Source organism: Crocuta crocuta, unplaced genomic scaffold (assembly GCF_008692635.1).
Source record: "Crocuta crocuta isolate KB4526 unplaced genomic scaffold, BGI_CrCroc_1.0 scaffold31, whole genome shotgun sequence".
In the NCBI taxonomy this organism is placed as follows: Eukaryota; Metazoa; Chordata; class Mammalia; order Carnivora; family Hyaenidae; genus Crocuta; species Crocuta crocuta.
In genome coordinates, this window is record NW_027528362.1 from 5193955 (window position 1) to 5221486 (window position 27532).

At 41.6% G+C, this 27532-nt stretch overlaps 1 protein-coding gene across 2 annotated transcripts in view; it reads left to right on the forward strand.

The window, feature by feature from the left end:
• The window catches only part of ITGBL1 (integrin subunit beta like 1), a 208013-nt gene that overhangs the window by 1735 nt on the left and 178746 nt on the right, over positions 1-27532 (forward strand). The window lies entirely within an intron of this gene.

Sequence of the window (27532 nt, forward strand, 5' to 3'; positions counted from 1 at the left end):
GGGGGGGGGGGGGGGGGGGAGGGGCAGGGAGCTCCCTGGCACCGCCCACCTCCAGGTGACTGGCTTCCCCGCGGTCCCCCTCCCGCGCCTCCTCCCTGGAATCACGTGTCTCCCTGCGCTCCTCGCCGCAGGGTCCAAACTTAAGTACAACTAGTCTTGGTGACATTCGCTCCCTTGATTGTGCCTCTCGCTTGCCTCTATTTTCGCTCCTTTTTGCACACTCAGTCCCCCAACTGCCTCTCCCACGGAGTTAGGTTGGTGGGCTGCTCTGCCCCAATCGTGAATGTTAATCGTATTTGCAGAACAGAAACCAGTAGTTTATTTTTACCAAGGAAACGCAGGAGGGAATATTACTTCCCTGAAATCCAGCGGGGTAGGTCGTGACTTTGAACTCTGATTCGCCTTCTTCCCCTTAGGGTCTAGTTCACAGATAGAAGACCGTATCAAGGGAAAAAATAATCTAATCTAATCTAATCTCCTAATCTACTTAGAAGCGATTGCTTTTGTATTGTTTTAGCCGCTTGGAGTTTTCAGCCGCAGTGAAGCTTGGTGTTTTGTGAGGGGTGGAGTCAAAATAAATTCATTTCTCTTGTACATTTTTAAGGAGTGGTTCAGGTTGTGATCTTGGAATGGATCAAGCTGTCTCTGCATCGAGAACACCCGCAGCCTGTACCGCTTTCGCATTTACTTAGGGCCGTTCATTTACTTAGGATCAGAACTCTGTTGGGTGGCTGTGAATGATACCCAGGCTCCTCTGTTAGTAAAAGGACCACACACAATGGAGTCTAACCAGGGGTTGGCAAGTTTGTGGGCGACAAAAAATCACAACCTATTGTACCCACAGTGTAGTGAAGAGTCCAACACTAACAGAGGTGAAGAATGAGTTTATAGCAAAATGGGTTTTTTCTTGGCACCTGGGCCCAGAAGTTCATGGTGAGAAGACACCCAGTGGAAAAGTAGTCACTTAAGTCATTTGGAGGGGACAGGTGCTTCTATGTGGCTTTGTTTACCCTGTGAAGGCTGTGGCTCAGCCCTTCAAAAGTACTGAAAGCCACAGGGGCGCCTGGGTGGCTCAGTCGGTTGGGCGTCTGACTTTGTCCCAGGTAATGATCTCACGGTTCATGGGTTTGAGCCCCATGTCGGGCTCTGTGCTGACAGCTCAGAGCCTGGAGCCTGCTTTGGATTCTGTGTCTCCCTCTCTCTCTGACCCTCCCCTGCTTGCTCTCTCTCTCTCTCTCTCAGAAATAAATAAAACACTAAAAAAATTTTTTTTAAAAGTACTGAAAGCCACAGCTCGTTACTCTAACTCCGTCAGTCCCACGAGCTACAGTCTTATTAAGGACAGCCCTTTGGAATGAAAGCTAAGTGTTGTCTAATATTTCGTTCCAAATTCCACTGTTACCTGGCTTCTCTGGCTTGTGTTGCCTCTGGCAGGTTCTCTTCGATATCATGAGTTCTGACCACAGTTTTTTCAGGACATTTTTAAATCATTCTTTCATTGGAAACGTATGAAAAAAGATGTGGTCTTGAACGGGTGAAACTAGTTATAGGTGCCATCAGATAAAACTTCCCTATTGAAGAAGCTTATCTCCTTCCTTCATGCAAAACTATGCAGTGGGAATGCAGTGGGTTTATAGTGTTCTTGTTTATCTCCCGTGGAAAGGGATTTGTGGTTCACTTATAACATCTCACTGCATTTTTTCCTCCCTGATACGAAATGCAGCACTGAGTGATGCATGGTTTGTCTGCATATGCATGCATTCCCATAGACGGCAAAATGTTTCTCTTTATTTCAAGGGTGAATGAGATAACGGTGTTTGTTTTCCATTCTCACCTTTGTGACTGATCCCCATCGAGACCTGCTCTCCCGGGCCTGGTGAGAATCTGCGCCCACAGATGCTCTGAATGCATTTGCCAGGCCACTGAGATCTTTACACACAGCACCTTTGAGGTGCTCACCAGCTTACATCCTTATTCTGTGATTCACATTGAGCTTCTCAATTCCGTCTTCAAGAACAAGTTCCTATATTGTAGCTATGAAGGAAGAAACGTAGCAAGTTGTCTTTTATGTTTTTATGTGCACCTGGGCCTTTACCTCTATGGTGCTTTCCCAAAAATAGAGTAGGTTTCAGAGACCCCCTCCCCCCCAACCCCTTTGAAGAAAATAAAATCCTGCTCTGATAGCGTATCATAGAGCCCTTAATACTCTGGGATCTGGGGGAAATAGTTCAGGAGTCTAATCCCAACCCCACCACTTAATAGCTGTATGAACTTGGGCAGTTCCTTAAACTTTCGGAGCCTTGATTTTTTTCATCTGTAAAATGGGAATGATAACATTACCTATTTTATAGGATTGTTGTGAGCGTTAACACATGTAAAACACTTAGAACAGTGTTTTACACAATGTGCTTAGTACATATAAATGTGTGTGGATGCCTATAATGTTATTATAGTGACGCACAAAATGTGAGCTGGTATGGATAGATAGATGAATAGGTAGATAGATAGCCTGGCTTTATATTTGTTGGACGTTTGATGCAGTGAGAGCAATTTGGTTTTTGTAATGTAGCCTGGGCCTGTTATTGATCCAAAGCTCAAAAGGTCAAGCAAGGATAGCTATTTTGGCCCAGCCTCAGAGCAGCTGTATTAGATACACCATGCCCTTTGAAATTTAAGTCCCTTGGGATTTTTATACTGTGAATCATAAGAAAGATACTTATTTTAGTTTGAGCCTGGTTGAAAGTGATTACGTGTAAACTGTCATAAGTGGTTTATTTCTTCCAGTTTCCAACTTGTTCTTGGTACATGAATCTTCCTTGGACTTCTGTAGTGTAAAGGTCTGGCTCAGAAAGTGTTCCTGTGCGTGTCACAGTCAAATGAGAAGAAAACTAATTTGGGTGGGCTATTTCTTTGAGAAGGGTAAAATGTCTGGTTATATAAAAACAAACTTTCAGCTAGTATTTGGAAGCATCTCTGAATGACTCCTTGAACAGGTATGATTACACTTAAATAAAATATTGTGGCTTTTTAAGTTTATTTATTTATTTTGAGTAAGAGAGAAGGGAGAGAGAGAGAGAGAGAGCATGGGAGGGGCAAAGAGAGAGGGAAAGAGAGAATCCCAAGCAGGCTCTGTGCTGTCACTATGGAGCTTGATCTCAGGAACTGTGAGATCATGACCTGAGCTGAAATCAGGAGTTGGAAACTTAACCAACTGAGCCACCCCGACGTCCCTAAAATATTGTTTTTTTTATCTTTTCTAATCACTTTTGAAATGTATCACTTAAATGAGTTTCAATTTTATTTTATTTATTTATTTTTTATTTTTTTTTAAATTTTTATTTATTTCTAGGAGAGAGAGAGAGAGAGAGANTGACCTAAGTGAAAGTCGGACGCTTAACCGACTAAGCCACTCAGGCGCCCCTAAATGAGTTTCAATTTTAGTAACTAGGAAGAACTAATTGAGTTGAATTTAGCAAATACTTATAAAGTGCTGTATAGTTCCTAGATCTTCTGCTATTGAAGAGGGTACAAAGATGTGGAAAATAGGGGCACCTGGGTGGCTCAGTTGGTTAAGTGTCTGACTTTGGTTCAGGTCATGAACTTGCAGTCTGTGAGTTCGAGCCTTGCGTCGGGCTCTGTGCTGACGGCTCAGAGCCTGGAGCCTGCTTCAGATTCTGTGTCTCCCTCTCTCTCTGCCCCTTACCCACTCACACTGTGTCTCTCTCTCTCAAAAATGAGTAACCATTAAAAAAAAAATTCACACAAATGCTTAGAACAGCATTATCATAGTAGCAAAAAATTTAAAAAAATGTGGAAAATATGAGATAAGAAACATCAAACACCTATAATGCAGTGCAGAATATACTTTCTATAAATTTCTGTGAGAATTCCATTGAGACAGGAATTAAATATCGTGGTGAAAACAGTTGAGAAAGAGGTAGCTTTTGACATAAATCTTTGTGCATGGAGAGGTTTTTAGTCCAAAAGGTGGTCTATTAAAGTTCTCAGGGAAGAAAAATTCAAGCTGTGGGTTAGAGGCAGAAAAGCATGTGGGTGTGTTTGGGAACTAGTGAGGTATTCTAGGTTTGGCTTGGCTGGATCGTAGGGCTGTGGGGAAACTACAGGAAGATATTTTGAATTACACTAGGACATGCTGTTGAGAGCTCTGAACCTGAATGTGAAGTCTGTGCTTAATTAAGCAGCATGTAGGAGCCATGATGTGGTTTGAACATGGGAACGATGGTTAGTACTCTGACCCATGAAAAATAACAGAATGTCTGAGGACATGGCAAGTTCTAGTAGATACTTGATGGAGAGGAACTCCGTTTAGATACTATTTAAAGTATAGTCCAAGGGAGTGAGCATAAGAACTATGATGAACTTTAAAGACCGTTGAAGGTACAGTCAACATGCTTTCGTACCCAAGGATGAGTAAGATGATAGAGCAGTGACTTGGAGTGTGATAGAATTGATGGAATAAGGGTCAGGAAAAAGAACTAGATGACTTCTAATCAATGCCTAGACGTCTTTATTAGAGAAAAAATATTTATTTGAAATCTGAAATTGCTGTAAAAATGAAGAATTATAGCTAGCAGAATAAGTCTGGACTTTATTGGTGGTGCATCTGGGGCTGGATGGATCATGTCTGAATTGTTAACTTGGGTTAAATTGTTAGTATCCTTAATCTTGAGCCATTCATCGGATTTCTCTGAAACTTAGATTCTTTTTTTGGAACATCTTTGTGGATGTAAAGAACCTTGCATCTTGTATTGTGTTATTCAGAATAAATTTTATATTTATGTATAAATATATTTAATACCCACATAATTATGCATTTATACAGTAATTCATACTATGTATAAAACATTCTTATAAACATTGATTTAAGTATATAAACCTAATATAAAAGTAATTAAAATACACAGAAACATCTCTAATATATAATTAGTAGCAGTTTTTTCTTTGCAGGTATTTCTTTTACACTGCTAAATAAATAGTATGAGAATTTTTTTTTTAATATTTTTACTCATTTTTAGGAGAGAGAGAGAGAGAGACAGCATGAGCAGGGGAGGGTCAGAGAGAGAGGGAGTCACAGACTCTGAAATAGGCTCCAGGCTCTGAGCTGGCAGTCAGCACAGAGCCCGCCGCGGGGCTCGAACCCACGAATTGCGAGATCATGACCTAAGCGAAAGTCGGACGCTTAACCGACTAAGCCACCCAGACGCCCCAGTATGAGAATTTTTTTAAAGTTGACTTATTTATTTTGGGAGAGAGACAGAGAGAGAAAGAATGAGCATCTCAAGCAGGCTTTGCACTGTCAATGCAGAGCCCAATATGGGCCTCGAACTCAGGAGCCGTGAGATCATGACCTGAGCTGAAATCAAGAGTCAGATGCTCAACTGACCGAGCCACCCAAGCGTCCCAAATTGTATATGATTATTCATGGGAACTGGGCTTCCTGGCTCTTTAGAGTCTGTCTTAGGACTCTTTGATCTGCTTTCCCTCACAGTTTTGTTATTCTTGGATAGTTGAGTAATTCCCTCCCAAGCCTCTTTTGTGGAATTACTCTTTGGTTTTTCTTTTCTTAGTCATTTTCCACTTTCTACCTTCTCTTCCTTCAAACCATATTCTAACTCCTTCCTTGCCCTTTAGCTCTGTCCAGCCCCCTCCACCTTGGTATTTGCCATCATGGCTGCTTCTTTATACCCCCTTTGCGCCCCTGCACAGGGCACCAAGCTCATGAGAGTATTGCTTATTCTTTACCACCCCATCGAGTAAACGATTGTGTTGAAAAGACAGACCCTACTTTCCACATCGCCTCCTTTTACGTGTTTTCATCATGGTATCTTAACATGTCCTTAGTTTTGGAAATTTACAGTCAGGAGTTCCCCAACACTAGCTTACCTGCTTCATGCAAACCTCTTGGTTTTTTTGAGTTCTACTCTCTTAGGTTCATCCATTTTGGATAAGTGCATCCTGTCTTGCCTCAAGAGACCCATAAATAATAAAGATTTTCATCTTCACTTTCTCCCATCTGTACTGCTTTATTTGGAGAGTACTCTGCAGTTTTATGGTAGAGACTGAAATACGTTGTCCTCGGACTGGGTCATCTCACACCTTGATAATCTAGAAGAGTGTATTTATGGCATGATGGTGTTTAGGTCAAGTAGTGTCAATGTGAGAAGTTCCATGGTTATTTTTCAAGTAGAACTTCCCTCAGAAGGAGAAAGGGACATACAGGAGCAAGTTTATTTATGTTACAAATTTTAAATTTGCAAAGTAAAAACCTCCTTCATACGGTTCTCAGAAGTCTCCCATATATTTGAGACATGAGGCAAAATGGACAGCCCATGTCTTTTAGTATCATAACCTCCCAAAGCTTCTCAGCTCTCTGGGCCTCAGACATAGATTGTTGAATCTGACCTTGTGATTCCTGACGCTCAGGGTTTGGACGTGGGTGATTAATTCCATAGCAGCAGAGATCTTGAATAGTGTTCTTTGTCCTCAGAGTTATGAGGAGTTACGAAGTAAGATGTTTTCCTCAATTCCATTTCCTGCCATTGTATTCGTTTTCTGTTGCCCTTATAACAAGTTACCACAAACCTTGTGGCTTAAACAACACAAATGTATTTTCTCATAGTTTTGTATGTCAGAAGTCCGACAGGGTCTCCAGGGCTAAGCTGTTGGCAAGTCTGTTACCTTCTGGAGACTCTTAGAGAGAATCCATTTTTTGATCATTCGACGTTGAAAGAGTTCAGTTTTACATGAGTGTAGGACTGAGGTCGCGTTTCTTTGCTGGCTGTCAGCTGGGGGCTTAGTCGGTTAAGCGTCCGACTTCGGCTTAGGTCATAATCTCACGGTTCATGGGTTCGAGCCCCGCGTCAGGCTCTGTGCTGACAGCCAGCTCAGAGCCTGGAGCCTGTTTCAGATTCTGTATCTCCCCCTCTCTCTGACCCTCCTCTGCTCACGCTGTCTCTCTCGCTCTCTCCAGAAATAAATATAAAACATTAAAAAAAAAAAAAAAAAAGAAAGAAACACTGGGCTTCTGGTCCAGATCATAAAAAGTGACTTATAGGGGCGCCTGGGTGGCTCAGTCGGTTAAGCGTCCAACTTTGGCTCAGGTCATGATCTCACAGGCTATGGGTTTGAGCCCCACATCAGGCTTTCTGCTGACAGCTCAGAGCCTGGAGCCTGCTTCGGATCCTGTGTCTCCCTCTCTCTCTGCCCCTCCCCTGCTTGCTCTCTGTCTCTGTCTCTCAAAATAAAGACATAAAAAAATTATTAAAAAAGTGACTTATAGCCTAGCAGTTACCTACGCTCGATGCCTGACATTATCACTTGCCAACTCTGGGGCAAGTTACTCAAATGTTTGCAACTTCTGTTTCCTTATCTAGAAACAGGGACAATAATATTATCAATGGGGATAATAATAACACCCACATGCAAGAGTGATTAGTGAGTCACTGGAGTTAGGACGCTTCCTCATGTCGGATGCCCCTCTTCTTCTACCCCAGCTTGATACTCAGTCTTATGATGTTGACTCCCAAAGAAGTGATTTTCCTTCCACGTTTTATCTTCCTCTGGATTTAAGTGTATGTTCGTCTTTCCTCCTTTGACTTTCAGTGAGTTTTGAGAACTATCCCAGTTCAGACAGCATGTCCTCTCCATCGTGTCAGGGCTAGGTGAGCTCTCAGCCCTGGCCATCTCCAGCCGGACACTTACTGGGTCACATTCCAGCTTGCTGGATGTCTATGTTTTTGACCCTAGTTTCTGTCTTTGTCTCAGGAGCTTGACTTTTGCCTTCCCATCCCTGAAATCTTCACCCTGGTTTATGTTTCTAGAGCCATGCCCTAACTAGTGTGTGATTAGTCTTTGAATCTGGAATTTTTCATCATTTTCTTTACTGGAAACCCTAAGATTTATGCAAATTTGCAGAGTTTACACTCAGTGCCTTACTGCTTCGGAGTCTTACCTCCACCGAGCTTTCTGTGTTTCCAGGTTGTTCCTTCATCTCTGAAGCACTGATCTCAGGTGTGTTGAACCTAGAACCCACTCCTTGCTCTTACAAAAAATGGGGGAAGCAACACAATACAAAACAAAGTCAAAACATCTTACTTTCACAGAGTTTTTGAGTATTTAGTAAACCTCACTGAATGTTCGGGACACACTGGAGATAGGTTTGTTGAATCAGAGGAACGTAAACAACTTAAGATTGAATAGTAATTACCCTAGTTCTTTTTTTTTTTAATTTTTAAAAATGTTTTATTTATTTCTAGGAGAGAGAGAGAGAGACAGCGTGAGCGGGGGAGGGTCAGAGAGAGAGGGAGTCACAGACTCTGAAACAGGCTCCGGCTCTGAGCTGGCAGTCGGCACAGAGCCCTACGTGGGGCTCGAACCCACGAGCCACGAGATCATGACCTAAGCGAAAGTCAGACGCTTAACCTACTAAGCCACCCAGGCGCCCCCAATACCCTAGTTCTTAAAACTCCCACTTTCTCAATGAATCCTCTTTCTGAGAGCTAAGTGTGGACGTGTGATGGAATTCTGGCTGAAGAGATGTAAGCAGAGGTGTTGTGGGGGATCCCAAAGGGAGCCAACATGCAGGGAGGTGTTTGTTTTGCCCCACTACCGTTCCTTTTAGTAGCCTCTTTGGATCGAGAGATGAATATGGCGGCCACCTATACGGATAGCCCACCCCCAAAACTTGAGTCCGGCCTTTTAAAGACAGCGTGGAGCTACCATACTAGTCCTGGACTGCCTGCTTCTGGGCTGCTTTTGCACATAAAAATAATAAACGTTTGTTTCAGCGCCTGTCATTTTGGGGCTTTCTGGAAGCTAAAAAATATAACGCTATCAGAAACAACGGTTTTATTCAAAAAGTTGAAATCTATTAAAACAGGGCAAAGGCAGTATTTGCATAGTGGTTGAGAGCTTGCACTCATGACATGGGTAGGGCTGGTTTCCACCCCAGTTTGCCTGATGTGTGGATCCCAGCAGTTTGAGGAAATTCTATAAGACTCAGTTTGCTCGTCTCTGAAATGGGATATCATTAACTCTCTGCAGAGACTTATGGCAAAATGTAAGTGAGAAAATATACATAAAGCATCTAATAAAATAGCTGATGTAATTGTCCTTCTAAATGGGTGCCATATTATCATTATTAAACCTAGAATCTCTAAGCAGATTATGCTAAGGCAAAAGGGAATATGTCTTTGCTTTAAGTGTATTTACTAGTAATTGAGTGGCCAGTTATGAATGTATATTCCCTGTACCTGTTGATATATTCAACACATACTGCTTTTTTGCCTAGCTATTTTTATGGGGTTATTATTTCTATGTGAAGATGTAATTTTTTCAAAGTCTGGTTACCTGGAATTAAATAACCAGAGAGAATACAGGCATTGTTTCTGTATTTAAATATTTTTTAAGTTTTCTGTCTATTTATCTGTGTATTAACAGTTGATGAAAACATAACACACGTCTGTTACAAAAAGTCAAACAATACATAAATGCATGGATACAAATAGTGTGGTGGGATTGCATTCTATGCAGAGATCAGATTCTACATCAGCACAAAATCAGACATTTGAAGTTTAAACATTCCCCTGACAAATCTCCAAGGAAAGCTCTGTGTTTAAGTTGATGACACCATCTCTCAATCTAGCACAGTAAACACTAGTAAATGAGTTTACTCCATGGCTGTTTCTGTGTTTATTTCTGGTTTTTGGCTGGATATCAGAGGGGTATTAGCTGGATTGTTCATTTGGGGACCCTCAGCTGGGTGGGATGCTCATGATAAGGAGACATATACCAAGGACATCAGCCCACAGAAGTACCATCTCTTTCACATGCCTCCTCTGCCCCCACTTGGAGCCTCCACTCCGTGAATGGAATAAGAGAATCTCTACACTATTTAAATTATTATTTCACCTTCTTTTATTGCCAAGTATTTACCTTCAATGCCAAAACATACATAACTGATGTCAGGTAAGTTAAATATGTGTGTGCTGTGACTCCTCTTTATTCTTCAGCATAACCTCTGGCATACATCAATATTAAATTTCGGGCATATACTTACCTATTTTCACATGGTTATATACACACCCATGTTATAAATGTGCATACGCATTTAGAGGTCTGTTTCTCTCCCTCTCTCTTGTTTTTTTTTTCCCTTAAGAATATATCACAAGTCTAATTCTAGCTTAACAGTATATGTAGTTGAGAGTTGCAGTGCCCAGGGAGCCTGGGTGGCTCGGTGGGTTAAGCGTCTGACTCTTGATTTCAGCTTAGGTCATAATCTCATGGTACAGGGGATCAAGCCCCATGATGGGCTGTGAGCTGAGTATGGAGCCTGCTTGGGATTCTCTCTCTCCCTCTCTCTCTGCCCCTCTTCCCCCCGCCTCAAATAATAAAAGAAAGATGTTTAATAGGTGTATGATATCCTAGCTTTATTAATAAACGATTTGCCTATTAGTGAACATTCTGGTTGCTTCCAGTTTTTGTTATTGTTTTATATTTTGATATAGGAGAACCTTCAGCAGTATATTCAAACTCCAGCTTAAAATTGTGCACACACATTTGTACACATATGTGTACACAGCTTACTCTTGCATGGACACGTAGACATTTCCACCAGATGACTGAGTCCTGAGGCTTGCATAAGGGAGTGGTCAGCCCACAGAGCTGTTCATGTAAGCGTCTTCACACATTGCTCATCTTGGCAGAGGGAAACTTCAGATCAGGTGGAAATAGGAGATCCGAAGCCTGTGTCCTTAGGGAGATTTAGATTCTAAGCCTGGTGTTGGATTCAAGGTCAAGAGTCACATCTGAAGGGGAGAAATACCATACAGCAGGGACTGAGAGTACCAGAAGGATTTACCGGGGCATTTTTAGGCCCCCCCCATGGGTACATTCTCAAGCCATTTTCCATTTTAAATTGATAAGGACAGAGAGCTGCAAGGTGGTTGCAAATCTCATTTTCTTTGGAAAAGAGTGCTTTGTCTTTTCAAGGATCACATTTCCTGGCAAATAAGAAACTATATTTTGTAATAGAACTCATTCTTCTGTCTGCTCTAAATCATCTTGCTTAAGGCTGGGTGGAAGAATGATAGCTTTATAAAGGGAAAAGAGAAATAAGACCTTTAGAAGGATGCTCATTGGCTTGACCTTGAGTCACCACAGTGCTGACTTATGCCAGAAGACTAGTTTCTCTGCCAAGAGCCCTCGCCTTCTAATTGTAGTCACCAGTTGAAGAATCAAATTATTCCAAGTGAATAGTAACCCACTCTAGGTTTCTGTTTTACTATTTTATCTGGATACTCCCTGAGGAAGGCAGGCCAAGAAAAGTTTTTTGTGTTTTTTAAAGAGGTCAGTGAGTTTTGATATTGCTTAGAAACTTCTCTTATGGCAGGACCTTAACAGTAAATTCGTGATTTAGTCAATGGGAGAGAGTAAGGAGGCAAAATCCGAAAATCAAAACATGGTAAATGTATTTCCTAATTGGCCATTACTGCTCTTTCAAAGCTATCATTTTCTGCTGTGCAAAACACTTAGACAAAACTAGTTATTTTTCTAAACAAAATGACTTGGCCACTTAAGCCTTTTCCTCTCCAAAATACAAAAGGCAAGTTACGGACTTTTTTTTTTTTCTTTCTTGGTCCACATCATTAGTTATATAAGCTCCAAGAGTTGTCTTGACATGAAATAATTCATTTGTTTTGAGAAGAAAAATATTTGATTTCTAGCTGTGTCCTGGATAGACTTCAATTGCCTGCTTGGATAGAGTTGAGCCTTAAAATTAATGCTGTGTTAGTAATAAAAAGACTAATGGGAAAATATCTATTTCTATTTGAGTATGTTTTGCTGGAAAATGTTTTCGTACATATGAACTCATTCAATTCTCATATAACTTTTAAGAAGTAGTCGAAATTGTTTTCCTGCTATCATATTAAGGAACCCTGAGGAAACCCCCATCCCCCAATCAATTGGTGGCTTCTTCTTGAACATACTACAGTTGTTCTGAAACCATGCACTTAGGGTAAATATTTTCATGAACTCGAAGTCCTGAAATAACATTATTTTGAAGGATCTCATTTTTGTATTTAAAATATATCTTCTGTTTGTTTTTTTTCTTGGAAGAGAAGACTTTCATTCTCATTTCTGCCTTATGCCAGAGGTAGTGCGTGTAAAAGCTCCAATACTGGGCAGAATAACGCCTTATTCGTTTAGTATCAAAATAAGTCTAGTAGCAGAAAGCATTGACCTAAGTGTCATACCAACAAAGAACGTTTCTCTCAGCTGTAATTGATATTCTCAGAGTGATTGCATTTAACATCAACTCTTATCAAAATAAAGGTTCACAATCAGCAATGAGAGAAGCTTTTCTATGACCTTTGATTTTCCTGGTCTGTAAGAATGAAAGAAAACATAGATAGGAGAGTTGAATATAGATTTGTTACTTTCATGGACATTAACTAGTTTTATTTTGACTATTAAGAATAAATCACACTTGAGATTATCTTTTGCTCTTATAAAATTATTCATAATTTGAAACCCAGAAATTCGAAGGGCACCTGGGTGGTGAAGTCAGGTAAGTGTCTGACTTCTACTCAGGTCATGACCTACGTTTCATGAGTTTGGGCCCCGTGTCGGGCTCTGTGCTGACCTCTTGGAGCCTGGCACCCGCTCTGGATTCTGTGTCTCCCTCTTTCTCTGCTTCTCCCCCACTTGTGCTCTGTCTCTCTCTGTCTCTCAAAAATGTAAAATGTGAAAAAAATTTTTTAAAAAGAAATCCAAAAATTCAAATACATGTAATTTTTAGCATATACATATCCTTTCTGAGAACAAAGCAGTGGGAATCAGCAGAAATGCACAGTGAGGGAAGACAAGTGTCTATTGAAAGGTAAACAATTTTGACTGGATCCTCATGAGGGTGTACTTTACTCTTTGGAGGGGGGATTGCCACTCAGCAAACTGCCTAGGATTCTTGACATTCTATTCCTTCTATATTTCACCCCTGCTAGTATGCAGGTGTAGAATTTTAAGAGTTGGGAGTGGCAATGAACTAATCTGTTGTTAATATAGCCTCTGGTGAAGCTAGTAACCTTTCCTTTGGAAAAGCTCAGTGAGCTGGTTTGGATAGGATGGAAATGTAGACGCATGCTGCTCTGGAAGGTGCCTGGGAATTGGAATTAAAAAGCAAAACAAACTGTTGGTTCTCCTCTCTTGTTACTTACTTACTGTGTGACCTTGTGTGAGTCACTTGCTTTTTCTCAGCTTCGGTTAGGTTAAATTCAACAAGCATTTATTAAACACCTCCGAAAAGGTGACTAGCAGAGGACAGGACGTGGGTAGGTGGGAGACTGGAGCCATCAGAAAGCAGCAGGTGCTGAACCCACTGACTGCTGGTTCAGGAAAGGGGTGGAAAGATTTTCATGACTGATGATTGGCCACTACAGAGAGAAGGCCTGTTGCCTTCGGCTTGCCTTGAAAGCTTTACTTTCTGAGAAGTTTTATAATTCTCACTCTCATAAATTAATATTTAATGAGTGCCCAATGCCATACTTGTGTGGTATTGTAATACAGGCATTAATATTCTATAAAGTAGACTTGGCATTTGTTAAATTCCCAACTGTCGGCACGCAGCCTGTGAAAATACAATAAAAGAATATCTGTGTACATCTTGAAATTTGCCCACAAAATAAATGTCAAAAGCCATATAAAAATCATAATAGTCACATCGAAAAACCACAACAGTCCCTGCTGCCCTCTACATGGAAGAGAACTAGTTAACCTGGTAAGAGCGCCTAGCGTGAGTTAGAAGAACAGCTGGTGAGTGATGTGCGTGGGATTATTTGCAGGAAAGAGCGATGGTATGGAAAACAATTCCTTTCTAAAAGGGCGACGTTTTGTGGGATCCACTTTAAAAAGTGTTTATTTATTTATTTTGAGAGAGAGAATGTATGTGTATGGGGGAAGGTTAGAGACAGAGGGAGAGACGGGGGTAGGGAAACAGAGTCCCAAGTGGGCTCCATGCTATCCGTGCAGAGCTGGATGCAGGGCTTGATCTCATGAACCCGTGAGATCATGGCCTGAGCCGAAATCAAGAGTCAGATGCTCAACTGACCAAGCCACCCAGGCACCTCTATATGGGATATACTTTAAAAAACATCTGCTTAATTATAATGATATGTCTCATAGTGTTATTATGGAATTGAAATAAGGTAATGGTGATACAGTTAGTATTTATTAGGAGTTGCCTCTTGTGTTAAATTCTCACAGTAAACCTACTGGGCGTGTCATCTTGCCATTCTAAAGAGAAAGATTAAATAGAATGGATAAATAAGATCACATTTTATCTGACACCAAAAGCTGTGCAGTCACTCTTCTGTTGATTTACCCCATTTAGCACAGTGTCACCAGGTAACAGATGCCCAAGAATAAATTCCTTTTCTGCAATTTCCAGGGCAGGAGTAAATTTTCTATAATATTCTCTCCTAGGACTTTATTGTTATGGCTGCAAGAATTGCCGCAGAGGCGCCTGGGTGGCTCAGTTGGCTAAGTGTCTGGCTCTTGACTTTGGCTCAGGTCATGATCTCGCGGTTTGTGAGTTTGAGCCCCGAACTAGGCACTCTCTCTCTCTCTCTCTCAAAATAAATAAACATTAAAAAAAAAAAAAAAGAATTGCTGCATTACAAACTACCCCAGAATTCAGTGGCTTACCAAAACCCACCAAAAACAACCTTTACTTCCCACTCTTGGAAAACCGTGTGTGTAGTTGGGCCATGACTCAGCTGGGCAGGACTGGATTCCAGGGTGCAGGCTGAGCCCCCTGTTGGGCTGTGCTTTCTTCTGTCATCGTGGGTCACATTGGGACCAGAGGGTAAGAGGAAACACTCAGTGCTCCTTATGGCTTTGAGTCACCTGCTCATTGTGTCCACATACTGTTGGGCCAAAGGAGTCACATGGTCAAGCCCCGTATTTGTGCTCTGCCTTCTCCTCCACACAGCAAGGTAACAGGACAGGAGGGAACTGAGTCATTGACGGCAATTATTCTATCAGCCAGAAGATTTAACATAGGCATTCCAAAATCGTGGCTCCTCAGTGAAATTAGTTGATGGATGTGATTATAAATATCTGATATTTAAATTTAATTTGGAGGTAAATATGTTTCAGCTTTAAATGTAACCATATTAATTATACAGGAAATTATATTGATTTTTATGAAGAGGTAAGAAAATTAAAAAGAGGAGAGCAAAGATACATCCACAAGCTAGTATTTGATGAGGGAATTCATACCAATCTCATAAAAGTGAGTCCTCTAAATATAGACTTACTGTCCTGTGAGTCAAAGGGGAAGTGTTTCTTTCCACTGTACTTAAATATACCCACATCTGTCATTTTTCTGACATCTTTCAATGGGTCTTTGCATAAATGTGTGCTCCAAATGCTATAAAACACGGTGGCTTGATGAAAACCAGAATACTGACACATGTCATGAAGCAGGTTCAAGGGTTGTCTGTTTTCACAAGCACATTTGGGAAGCCATTGATCTACTTTTTGCTAAATTACATGTTTTAATTTTCACACATTTTCTACCTTAAAAGAATATTCTATGTAGGATAATGTGTTAGGTAAATTGAATAAGCTCTTTTGGGGATTTTTTAAAATCTTCTGAGAACTTCAAAAAGACAGTGGAATCAGTCAACATATTTGATAGTATTCCGATTTCTCTTTTTCAGATTTTAAACAACAGCAGAATTCAATGTATTTAAGACTCAAGAACCTAAGGAGTTTTAGATTATGTGAGCTGTCCCACAACCATTGATTGGAAACTGGCAACGCCATTAGGTAGTTCATGAACTTAACAGAGAATGTATTTCCTGTTTCTTTTCAAAAAAATTTTTTTAATGTTTTACTTATTTCTAGGGGAGAGAGAGAGAGACAGCGTAAGCAGGGGAGGGTCAGAGAGAGAGGGAGACACAGACTCCGAAACAGGCTCCAGGCTCCGAGCTGGCAGTCAGCACAGAGCCCGACGCGGGGCTCGAACCCACAAACCGCGAGATCATGACCTAAGCGAAAGTCGGACGCTTAACCGACTAAGCCACCCAGGCGCCCCTGTATTTCCTGTTTCTAATGAGGAGCCGTGGGTCCTTTAGGGACTAATTTTTCATAAACCTTGATTTTGAAATTCAAATTACTTACAATTTTACTGGAAGTCCATATGAGTACAAATGTTTTTAAGAAAAATATGTGTGTAATAATTAGAAACTGCCCGTATAAATTAGTCACTATCTTTAAGAGTTGGAACTCTGAAAATTGGACTGCTCTTTCATATACAAAGATCCAAGGATTTATATATAGACTGATATAAAATGGAAGATATACATATTGGTGTTGTAGGTATATAATTACCAGATATTTTTTAAGCCTATTTTTTAAGTCTATGAATTAGACTGTACATTGGTAGCTGTCGGGGCTATAAAGATGAAAAGATATGAGTCTTGGGGCAGCTTGAATGGCTCAGTTAGTTGAATGTCTGACTCCTGACTTTGGCTCCGGTCATGATTCCAGGGTTGTGAGATCCAGCCCCGCATCAGGCTCCGTGCTGAGCATGAAGCATGCTTAAGGTTGTCTTTCCCTTTGCCCCTCTCCCCCACTCACATGCTTTCTCTCTCTCTCTCTCTCTCAAAAATAAATAAATGAAAGAAGATTCTTTTTCTTTAGGAAATGTAGTGGTAGGTTTGACACTTAGTGCAATGCAGTATTAAAGAGTAGCAAAGTGCCTTGCATGGGAGGAGTTTGAGCTGTTTTGAAAATAAGTAAGCGATTAACCAGTGGGCAGGTGAGGAGTGGCCTTCCAGCCAGAGGGAGGAAATGAGCAAAATCTGGAGGTGGAACGCCCAGGTCACTAGTCTTGCTTGCTCAGGTCAGTGGGTGCTTCCCGAGGGACTCTCAGAGAGGAGTCTGCGTATGTGCTCCTGAAGCGAGCACATCTCAGGGAGGAGTCTGCAGAGAACCGAGAGCAGCTCCTAGCAGCAGCCTTTCCATACCAAAAAAACAAAAACAAAAACAAAAGACCCCCCCCCAAAAAAAAAAACCAAACAACAAAAGCACTGTGGACCGCCCTTGGCAGGTAGTGGTGAGCAGAGAATTGGCTTTTCCAGATAGAAATTTCGGGCACATAGATCTTTGGATAAATGGAAAGGGAAAAGCCTTTAAACGGACGGAACAAGGAGAAAGCTATTTTAGTAGCCAGTAGTGAAAACTAAGACTCTTCTGAATTATGGCGGTGGACCTAGAAAGAAAGAGGAAAGGAGGGTGCTGGGTGCAGTGTTATGTGATGGAATGGGCAGGACTGGTGGATGGGGCTGGGCAGGGAGGGGCGAGACTTACTTGCTAAGTATAAACTGTTGCGGTCATACTGGTTTTCAAATACTCCAACTTCTGGAACCTCCAGGGACACGTGGGCCTCTTCATAATTGGAAATGAAAGGGTTAAGTCGCTGCTTGCTAGGCAACTCCGCTCCGATGCTAAGCTGGTACTTCTTCCTCATTGCTGCTTAAATATCTCAACTGTCTGCCACTTGGGAGGGTAGAAACGGCTACTTCGGAGCCATAAATAGAAAGTTGAGAAGACAGTGTTTTCAAAGGCAAGGGGAGCAAGTACCATGGTTCCTAAAACAGCCATCTGAAGGTGGTGAGTGGTGGCCAAAGGACACATCAACTCCCAAAGACTGCAGTTCATCTCATAATGAATGGATACCAGGACCGAGAAGACTAAAAATTTAGTGACTCCTGCACAAAATAGCACATCCAGATAAGTTTGTAAACATATTTTTTTAATGTTTATTCATTTTGGAGAGACAGAGATAGCACATAAGTTGGGGAGGGTCAGAGAGAGAGGGAGACACAGAATCCTAAGCAGGCGTCAGGCTCTGAGCTGTCAGCACAGAGCCCAGAGTGGGGCTCGAACTCACAAGCCATGAGATCATGACCTGAGCTGAAGTTGGACGTTTAACTGACTGAGCCACCCAGTTGCCTCTAAAAGATTCTAGTTACCTAAACACATATATTTATTGTGAGTGTCTGGGTGTCTGGGGCACTTTGACTCTTTAGCTATAGACACTCTTTCTCATTAGGATTGCCAGAGATGAAGGAGAAATGAAACTATAGGTTGTATGTTGAACAAACACCAGTTGCAACTCTTAAGTATAGTGTTTTTACTATATCCAAAGTAAAATCAGATCTGTGTTGGTAATTACATTGTTTAAAAATATCTTCAATTTCTGTTCATCAAAATAAAATTCCACCTGAAAATATCAGAAACTTTCAGGGCACCTGGGTGGCTCAGTTGGTTAAGTGTCCAACTTTGGCTTAGGTCATGATCTCAGGGTTCTTGAGTTGGAGCCCCGCGTTGTGCTCTGTGCTGACAGCTCGGAGCCTGGAACCTGCTTCGGATTCTGTGTCTCCCTGTCTCTACCCCTACCCTGCTCATGCTCTGTCTGTCTGTCTCTCTCAGAAATAAATAAACATTAAAAAATTTTGTAAAAATATCAAAAACTTGCTGTTATACATAAAAGAAGTCCAAGTATTCATTTTTTTGTGTATCTCCAATATTTGATTACAAGGTGCTATGAAATTTAACTGTATGAAGTAGGTAAAACCCTTAAATATACTATGAAATGTATGTTATTCTGTGTAATAATTGCCTCATGAGTTTCCTTCATATGGTTTTCATGTGTGAACTCCAACATGGAATAATTCAGGCTTACTTGGGGACCAGGTGTCTTCCATAAACTCATAGATGTATCAGGTAGGACATCTTTTTGGGGTCCAAGTAATTGAAAACCCAACGCAAACATGCTTAAGAAAAAAAAATTACAGGAGTACCTGGGTGGTTCAGTTGGTTAAGTATCCGATTCTTGGTCTTGGCTCAGGTCATGATCTCACGGTTTCATGAGTTGAAATCCCACATCCGGCTCCATGCTGACACTGCGGAGCATGCTTGGAATTCTCTCTCTCTCTCTCTCTCTCTCTCTCTCATTCTGCCCCTCCCCTGCTTGCACTGTCTCTCTCAAAATAAATACATAAACTTTTTTTTAAATTACAATTTACCAGCCCACTTAAATAGAATACTTATGACAGTGTTTCTCAAAGTGTGCTCTTGAGGGAGCATCAACTAGGTACTTTTTAGAAATGCAAATTCTGAGCCCCCCTCTCCTATAGTGAATCAGAAACTCTAACCCTGGAGTTCAGCTGTCTGCTTTACCAAGCCTCTGGGTTGTTCTGACACATAGTCAAATTTGAGAAACAGTGGTGTAGGACTAAATCTACCTGTGGGCACAGTTCAACTTAGGGCTCGAAGGATACCACCAGGATCTACCTGTGGGCTTCGCCTCCCCTGGGTTAGTCCCATTTTGAGGCTTCACGTGGTGGCCAGTGACAGCTTCAACTACCCATCATCACAACACCTTGTCCAGAAGACAAGAGAAATGATTTCACTTCGAACTGAGTCATTAGTACCAGATAGACATCTGGATAGTAACTACGTGGGTCAATATACATGATATACTTTTATTTTATTCAGCCCTCTTTAAAAGAGATAGTCAGAGGGGTAAGCATTTGACTACAAAGACTACCACAAAAAAAGGGATGAGACATTAGAAAAAATCAGGAGATTAGATGCCTGGGGATAATCAAGACCATGACAGAAAATGGTGAATAGTATAGATCAGCCACATGGGTTTTGATATTTTAAAAGTCTAGATCCCTTGCAGCTTTAAAACTTCGTAAGCTATTTAAATATCATGTTTAATATCATAATCATAATCATTCATGCTAACAGCTGCTCTCTATGGCTATATCACTATTCATTTATTTAATCAGTGCATGTTTAGCACTGTAAGCCAGTATTTACATTTTATTTTGGTGAATTTTACACAAAGAGTGGCCATTGGATTTCAAGTGTCAGCTTTTTAATTTTTTGTACTGTTTTCTAAAATTTTTTTTAAATGTTTTATTTATTTCTAGGAGAGAGAGAGAGAGACAGCGTGAGCAGGGGAGGGTCAGAGAGAGAGGGAGTCACAGACTGAAACAGGCTCCAGGCTCTGAGCTGGCAGTCAGCACAGAGCCCGACGCGGGGCCCGAACCCACGAACCGCGAGATCATGACCTAAGCGAAAGTCGGACGCTTAACCGACTAAGCCACCCAGGCGCCCCTGTAATGTTTTCTAAACGGCATCAACCAAATGGGGAAGAATGTACATAAAAATATGTAAAGAACTACCGAAATACCTTCTTAAGGTCAATATTGTATAATAAAATACTCTTTAGAATATCTCTTCATAATATTTCTTGCTTCAAGGTACTCCAGTGATTTTGATAACCCAGCTTATTTTTTGTGACTATATCGACTGTATCTTTAAAAGATAAAAAAAAAATGTGCAGGTTTACCTGAACACATTAAATTTCAAAAGAGAAATGTGTGGTTGTAGCCCCAGGGCAGATGGTGTGATCCTGTCAGACTGCTGAAGCTAATTTCCAGCCATGTCAGGTCAGTTGCTGGGAGATGTTTGAAGAGCACAGGAAATTATATGCAGCCTGTTGATAACAGCTTGTCCTTGTACTGTGACCCAAAATAATACCAAACCTGCCACATTACCAACCCTCTTGTTAAAACAGAAATTCTGTATTGGTGGTTTGCACCAGCATCGCTAAAAAGAAGAAATTAGAAGGACTTAAAAATACGGTTGCAATTGTTGACATGTTGGCAGGGAAAATAAAGTTGGCAATTATAATTACGTTTGCAAAAAAGTCCTTTAAAAATATATTTGATGTACAGTTAAATGATTTCAGTTGTGTTTTCCGAGCTTGGGTGACCCTAAGGATTCACAGTGGGTTTTCCTGTCGTCTGTTCCTAAATCCTTCTGGAGAAATGCGTTTCCTAAATGTGTCTATTTAGCCAGTGTTTCAGGTAACGGTCATGCTCAGACGTAGTGGCAAAGAAAGCACTGGCCTAAAGTAAGGAATTTGTATACTTTTCAAGGAAATGAATCTGGGGAACTTCTAGAAATATATCCAACCTCATTTATTTATTTCCTTCCAGTTCATCTGGGTCAGAAAGAACAGTTAACCTCTCTAACTCAAATGGTGCCTACAGAGAAAGAGGGGTGCTCAGCTGGATTTATGTTCAGGTCCAGCTGACAAAGGAGGGGCCGAATAGAGCTATGCAGAGAGCTTGAGGCCGAGGAGGTGGTGACAATAGACATTTTGGGTTTGGCTGGGATAGGAGAGGGCTTACCAAGGGAGAAGTTGGGTGGGGACCCCAGTAAGTGGAGATACTGGTATTTTCCAAAGGATGCTTGGGTTACGGAAGCCATGTCTGTCAGACCTGGGGGCCAGCCCTTGCGTCTGGCACTTAGAGGAGTATATAATTCCACATGCAGCTGAAGTCAAATTAGCAATAGCTTTCTGTATTAGAAGGCATGGTCTTATTTTTTAAAGAAAAAATTTTTTAACATTTATTCATTTTTGAGAGAGAGAATGTGAGTGGGGGAGGGCCAAAGAGAGAGGGAGACACAGAATCCGAAGCAGGCTCCAGGCTCTGAGCTGTCAGCACAGAGCCCACCTCGGGGCTCAAACCCACGAGCAGTGAGATCATGACCTGAGCCGAAGTCAGACGCCCAACTGACTGAGCCACCCAGGCGCCATAGGGCATTTTTTAAAAATGTGTTTTAGGTTTTTTTTGTTTGTTTGTTTTTGTTTTATTTTTGAGTATGAACAGGAGAGGGGCAGAGAGAGAGAGAGGGACAGAGGATTGGAAGCAGGCTCCTAGCTGACAGCAGCGAGTCAGTGTGGGGCTGAAACTCACAAACCCTGAGATCATGATCTGAGCTGAAGTCAGACGCTCAACCAACTGAGCCACCAGGCGCCTCAAGAAAAGGACATTTTATTTAAAAAAATTTTAATGTTTATTTATTTTTGAGAGAGGGAAAGAGACAGCGTGAGTGGGGGAGGGACAGAGAGAGAGAGAGAGGGAGACACAGAATCTGAAGCAGGCTCCAGACTCTGAGCTGTCAGCACAGAGCCTGATGCGGGGCTCAAACTCAGAGACTGCAAGATTATGACCTGAACCGAAGTTGGTTGCTTAACCAACTGAGCCACCCAAGCACCTCAAGAATAGGACATTTTAACTGAAAGTGCTGTCACTGAGAGTTTACTATGGGCCCAGACATTACACTTGACATCCTATGTACTGTTCATGGAATTCCCACCGTGATCTTTTGAGATAAGCGTTTTTGTGTCCTGGCAACAGCAATAACCATATTTCTTCCTTACAGGATTTTTGGCAATAATTAATGTCACTAAGCAAACAAAATCTTGTTCCAAAATAGGGATCAAATTTTACTTATTTTTGACATAAACCGTATACAGCTTCGAAATGACAGGGTTTCCCCCGCCCTAACTTCTACCCATTAACTTTTTATGGAACTGCTCCTCATCTGTTAACACATGGCATACAAGAGGTGCTCAATATATATCAGTTCCCTTTTGATACTTTCACATCTGACTTGGAAAGACCAGATGTCGTCGTTGAATGTTTATGGGCTTCAGGGTTAGAAGAATACTGGATAGATAGAATCTTCTCTATCGTGGATTGGCCATGCAACACGGAGGATTTTTTGTTTGTTTGTCTGTTTGTTTTTGTTTTTTTACCTCTTCTAAGCCTATTTCTCTTGGAAAGAATGGAAATCATCTCACAGTGTCCTTAGGAAGATTCAGTGAAATAATCTAGGCTGACCTATCACTGGGATTAATTGTTTGTAAGTGCAAGTCTCCATTCTTGCATCTGTAGCAGAAAGATTAGTTTTCTGAAAAGTGTGAACATAACTAATGTCAGAGGAGTATGCTTTTGAGTAATATTGGTAAGGTCCATTTTTTTTTAATGCTTATTTTTGAGAGAGAAAGAAAGAGCGAGAGATCATGAGTGAGGGAGAGGCAGAGAGAGAGGGAGACAGAGAATCCCAAGCATGTTCCACACTGTCTGTGCAGAGGCTGACGCGGGGCTCCATCTCATGGCCTCAAGGTCATGACCTGAGCCGAAATCAAGGGTCAGATACTCATCCGACTGAGCCACCCAGGAGCCCCTGGTGAGATGCATTTTGACCAGAGGGAGCTGGTGACCTTTTCTTTTGTTTTATTTTGTTTTTCACACTGAAGGAAGAAAGCCTGACTGTACCTCTGGGGCTGAGGTCCGTGGCAGGAACGAACACTGAGATACTGATGCACACTGATAAAATCACATTCTGTTTGTATCACTCTGGTGAAAAAAGAGAAGCCAGTGAGAGGTGGACTAAAGATTTTGGTGTGTAGATTGCTAGCTTTTAGAACGAGTAAGAAACAAATGTTTTCATTTTAGATTTTTGTCTCAAGCACTTATTTAAGGTGATAGCAGCGTTTAATGAGGTAACTGTGTCTCATTCAATTTAGTTAGCTTTCTGTGATGGACTGAAAGTTTGAAATTCATTGGGGCGCCTGGGTGGTTTAGTCGGTTAAGCGTCCGACTTTTGCTTAGGCCATGATCTCACGGTTCGTGGGTTCGAGCCCCGCGTTGGGCTCTGTGCTGACTGCCAGCTCAGAGCCTGGAGCCTGTTTCAGTCTGTGACTCCATCTCTCTGACCCTCCCCTGCTCACACTGTCTTTCTCTCTCCTAGAAATAATAAAAACATTAAAAAATTTTTTAAAAAAAGTTTGAAATTCATGTTGAAACCCTAACCCCCAGGATGATGGTATTAGGAGGTGAGGCCTTTGGAAGGTGATTAGGTGATGAGGGTGGATTCCCCATGATGGCGTTGGTGTTCTTATAAGAAGGGAAAGAGATACCACAGCTCTCTTTCTCTATCAAGTGAAGATATGGTGAGAAGGCAGCTCTTTCCAAGCCAGGAAGAGGCCCTTCTGNAACATTAAAAAATTAAAAAAAAAAGTTTGAAATTCATGTTGAAACCCTAACCCCCAGGATGATGGTATTAGGAGGTGAGGCCTTTGGAAGGTGATTAGGTGATGAGGGTGGATTCCCCATGATGGCGTTGGTGTTCTTATAAGAAGGGAAAGAGATACCACAGCTCTCTTTCTCTATCAAGTGAAGATATGGTGAGAAGGCAGCTCTTTCCAAGCCAGGAAGAGGCCCTTCTGTAAGAGCCAAAGCTGCCAGCTCCTTGATCTTGGACTTCCCAGCCTCTGAACTGTGAGAAAGAAATTTCTGCTATTTAAGCTGCCCAGGCTCTCATGTTTTGTTACAGCAGCTCAAGCTGACTGAGACACACTGAAGGACCTGCTGTTATGCACAGAGTCCTCTCTAGCAGAAAACAACAATCTGACCCTAAAGCCCGTGAAACCAATATTGATTAAAATAATGCTGTAACTGAGGTGTGAAGAATTTTCTGTTCATACACGGTGCAAGAAACCAATGGTTCTGCCTGGAATTTTCATGGGGGAGTACCACTGGGCAGGTTTTGAAGAATGAGAAGGATTTGTGGGGCGCCTGGGTGGCTCAGTCGGTTAAGTGTCGGACTTCGGCTCAGGTCACGATTTCATGGTTCGTGGGTTCACGCTGACAGCTAGCTCAGAGCCTGGAGCCTGCCTTAGATTCTGTATCTCCCTCTCTCTCTGACCCTACCCTGCTCATGCTGCTTCTCTCTCTCTCTCAGAAATAAATAAAACATTAAAAAAAAAGTTAAGAAAAAGAATGAGAAGGATTTGTATCTCTGGGATGTGATAGCTTCGAAGAGGAGGAGCTTGTAAATGAGTGCAGAGAAGAGGGTGCCCTACAAATAAATGTATTGACAAAATAAAACAAACCTAAAACCATAGGGCAAGTCAAATGCAGTAGCTCTGGCTTTGTATAATCTTCTCGCCTTTAGTCTGACAGATTTACAGAGAAAGGGAGCAGCGCTTCCTGGTCATTAGAGAAGTCATCATCGGAATAACACATTTTTGTGTTGATAAGCTGGGAATCGCCAGTGTTCCCAACATCAGCGTTGCGGAAAAGCCAAAGACATTTATTGACATTTAGTAAAGACCTTTCAGGTTTCTTTTCATACTGGCTCCATTGTTCATACGTGGTATACTAGCATATCGCACGTGTAGAGTCCTCGGTTTGGGGCTAAAAAGTCTATAGGAATGATTTTTTCTAAAGTTTTAATGCCTTTTTTTTGCTCATTTGTATGCGCCTATGTGTCTTCAACTTCCAACTATGTAAATCACTGTGAGTGAAACGTGTTTGCATTTTGCCGTTAATACATCTCTGTCTGGTTCTCTGTCTCTAATGAAAGAATGTAAATAAAATGCATTGGGCTCCTTTGCAGCCACTTTCTCTCTTCCAGGAGAGCAGGATGGTGGGGGTCTTCGGGGCCAAACTCGAGCATCTTCTCTGGTCTCCTTAGACCATTTCAGCTTCCCCATCACAGCAACTACTTACCTTATAAAGCTGAGAGCATCCAATTGACTCACCCTTTTTGTTTTGTTTTGCTTTCTCATCATGAGGAGGTTTATATAAGCAGATTATAAACTGTGAAGTTTTGTTCCGATTGGTGCGTTTGAAGGGATCTTAACCTTAGACAAACTGGTAGGCTGTGTCTGGACACTCATTCCAACACCCTCCTCCCCCATCATACATTGCCATGTTCTTAGGCGACACATGCCTTTGATGATTTTCAGTATTTCATTTGGCTTTACACTGATTTATAAGATGACAAATTTTGAGTCACCTGAATGAATGGTTTTCTTATAGAAGCATCTGGAATGTACACAGTGCCTTCTTTCTGAAGTTCAACTGCTTCAAGTACATGACTGTATTTGTGGTCATGTTCAGCAGTTACTCATTTAGGAGGTGATTTTGCTATTTTTGGAGCAAAGGGGAAGGGAATAAATGGAGTTGCTTGAAGAATCTAGAAATTCACTTGACTCAATGGAGCTGACACACTTTATTGCAGTTTTTAGGGCCTCCTTGTTATTTGCAGTGGATACGAAGTTTCTTGCCCAGGTTTCCTTTGGCAGTGGCTGCTGTGTCTCAGAGGGTGCTGCAGGTTTATGTGGGGACAGCATCCGGAGAGGGGTGCTCAGGGTGCTCAGGATTCATTCTGTGGTTCTACATCCTCCACCTTCCCTTCTCTGCTCCCCCTTTTCTTGGCTTTTCTTTCCTCAGAGTTCCTCAGAGCTTGAGAGGATGAGATTGTCTTTTACTTCCCCTTCCTGTGCCTCTGGTACCTCCATTATGTAAAACACTGAGATTAAATTGCCAGGCTCAGCTGTTGATAGGTTAAAAAGTGACCACCAAGGAAGTATAGAAAATCCACCCTTCATGGCTCGGCTCTCAAGTATGTTGTCTAACTGTGCAGTCTTCTTTTGAATTTCAGAAGCTAAATATTAATTCCTTTTTTTTCCTCTTCTCTAATAATCCTAAACTTCCTTAATCTCTTTCACCCTCCAAGTTCAAATGTAGAAGCCCTAGGCTGCTCTAATGATAAATGCATCGATGAAGAAAACAATAATCCTCTAGGATTATAAGTGGATAAATAAATAGGTGAATGAATGAATGGTGGGGGGAGGTGGAAATGATGGATTTTGTAGAATGAACTGATTTAAACCATCCTTGGGATTTTCAAAATTTGACTCATAGGAGTTGATATATGAGCTAAGAAAACATCTAGTAGTTCATAAATAAAGGGCTTTTTGAATTCTCTTCCTCACTGGGTAAAAATGGAGCTCCTGCCATTTGATATTTGGCCCGCTGTCCAATGATTTGATAAAAGGTGGCGAACCTAATGAAGGCTGGGAAACTAAGAAGATACCGAGTTCCACCTCCTTTTTGGGAAAAACAACAACAAAAACGAAAACATTAAGCCATTTCCCGTTAGAACATTTGACTGTGCCACGTGTCATGTAGTCTATTATGATTCCTGACACTGCAGTCAGTTGTGGTTTGAGAGTGACTAAAACGTCCATTTTGTGTTCGTTTACGTGGTCTGGAGTGGTTGTGACCTGTGGGCGGGGAAGTGACGTCAGCAGCTCTCCTCTGACCAGGACAGGCTTCAACTGCACGACACTCTTGCCGAGTGATATGTGAGCTGGGCCTTCATCACCGACTGCTCTGCCAATATATTTCCCACTTGTGTCCTCTTAGTCACTCGAAGATTTATACTACATGCCTGATGGCAAAATGTCCTTGCACCTGGGGGACAGAAACCCGTGGAACATCGATCTCACCTTCTTCCTTTGACACAAGTCCATTAGTGTCATCTGTCTTGAGCCCAATCCCGGCTCGGAGCCTATCTGAATTTACTTCTTTGGGGATCTTTCAAAATTTCAAGGTTATAGAGAAATTGGCTTTGTGTGAGGCATGTTGCCATCTGTTGCTGGTTTCTAATCTCAGATCCATTTAAGAGATTTGACAGGCTCCATTTATATAGATGTTTTAACTAATTACGTTTCTTTCTGTTTAACCCAAGAGCACATATATTTAGGTTTGTCTTTTCA